The sequence below is a fragment of the Sinocyclocheilus rhinocerous genome, unplaced genomic scaffold (assembly GCF_001515625.1).
Source record: "Sinocyclocheilus rhinocerous isolate Xijiao unplaced genomic scaffold, SAMN03320098_v1.1 scaffold481, whole genome shotgun sequence".
Classification (NCBI taxonomy): Eukaryota; Metazoa; Chordata; class Actinopteri; order Cypriniformes; family Cyprinidae; genus Sinocyclocheilus; species Sinocyclocheilus rhinocerous.
Genome location: NW_015657695.1, coordinates 663,299 through 665,006, shown reverse-complemented (window position 1 = coordinate 665,006; position 1,708 = coordinate 663,299). Strand labels below are relative to the sequence as shown.

Below are 1,708 nucleotides of genomic sequence, written 5' to 3'. Positions count from 1 at the left end.
CTAACCGTTAGATTGCTATGAGTGAGAGACAGAGAGGAGGAGTGCCAAAATAAAACCATGCCCTCTATTCAATATTCCGTTTCAGCTGGAAATACGTCATTACACTGAAATAAAGTCGGCAGCAACTTCCGGTTCACGTGGACTTTAAAGTTTAATGAAAATAGTTTAAAAAACACTGTATCTTCTTTCATGTTCCACAGAAGAAAGTCCCAAAAATGGCATGAAGGAATTTTCATTTTGGGGTGAACTATTCCTTTAATATTTTATGTTTAATAGGCTACAATATTTTTGTAAATTTGTGAGAAATCAAACAATAATTGGTGGACTCCTTATTGAAGACCACTGGCACATATAGGATTTGAGAAATTTGTTTTGGTTTTGTAATGAAAAGGATGTCACAATACAAATGTTCTCTCATAAGATTTGCCCTGTTGGACAGTACAGATCTTTTCCAGATTCTTTGGTTAGCTTAATTGTGCAAAAGTTTCAAACAGGCAGTTTTTAGTGTCAATGCATGAATGCATCTGAAATTACATAAAAGGCATGTATGGCCTGCTGAGAAATAAAGCTGTAAATCCACCTGAAAGCTGCATATAAATATCTGGAAAACTGTTTTGAATAAAAAAGAACACTGTTGTTGAGTTAACTATCAAACTGTCTGCCACCCATCTGGTTCATTTACACCTGCTGCTTCTAAATTGGTATGAGCAAACAAAGATAAGAGAAAGCAAACCTAATAACACTTCTCAATGTCCAAAGGTTGTTCAGTATGTACGAGATTCAATAAAAGCAGGACACTAGAACATGTCCGGGTTACAATCACGTTGTTTGAAACTCAGATATAAAACAGACAATTAAATGTAGGAAAATACATAATTGTATTTATTTTGTCATATAGCCATTCTTGTCAGTGCATAATCTCAAAATAGTGTTTAGTACAAAACACAAAATCAATCAAATCAACAAAATGTAATTCAATTGTAAACATTTTCAATAAAAACACCAAAAAATGTAAAAAAAAAAAAAAAAAGAATATTCCAACAGGAGAGAAAAACAAAAGTCCGTTTAGGCAATGCCATATTGTTGAATATCCTCTTCTGTAACCTGTTAAAATAAAACAAGAAAATGTTTAAACATTTTTATTTTTGTCATTTAAAAGGTCTATTTTTCTCTCTTGAATCTATTTGTTCTATATTATATATAGAATATATATATTTATTTAACCTATTGAATCCACTTGGAAAGTGGAATAATGCATTTTGTGTTTTCATGCACAGTTTATAAATATTAATTTTTGCTATTTTATTTCACGTAATATTGTGTAAATTATGAGTTAGGCCTATATCAGGTGGTAAACAATCTTCAGTACATTAGCAGGGTAAATCTTCTAAATATGAAGATACATCTGTTATACTTTACACTGTAAGTCTCCATTGTTTATAAAAGCTATATTGTAAGTTTCATGGTTGATGTTTAACAGAGTGCTCTGCCCTTACTTATGACACAAATACTTCCTCAAAGTCATTTGATTGACATGTTTCCTTTCTCTATATGACCAACTTTAATATTAATTATATCTACTTATATTATATTTGTTATATCTACCTCACTATGTGGAAATATTTGCATAATGCGCCCAAATGTGCACGCAAAGAAAGAAGGCGTGGTTTCAGTAACCGCAGTTAGTGTTGAAGCAGCCATGTCAGGG

At 31.7% G+C, this 1,708-nt stretch overlaps 1 protein-coding gene across 1 annotated transcript in view; it reads right to left on the bottom strand.

The window, feature by feature from the left end:
* LOC107721468 (RNA polymerase I-specific transcription initiation factor RRN3-like) overlaps positions 1 to 1,708 on the bottom strand; it is a 10,831-nt gene that overhangs the window by 7,988 nt on the left and 1,135 nt on the right. The window lies entirely within an intron of this gene.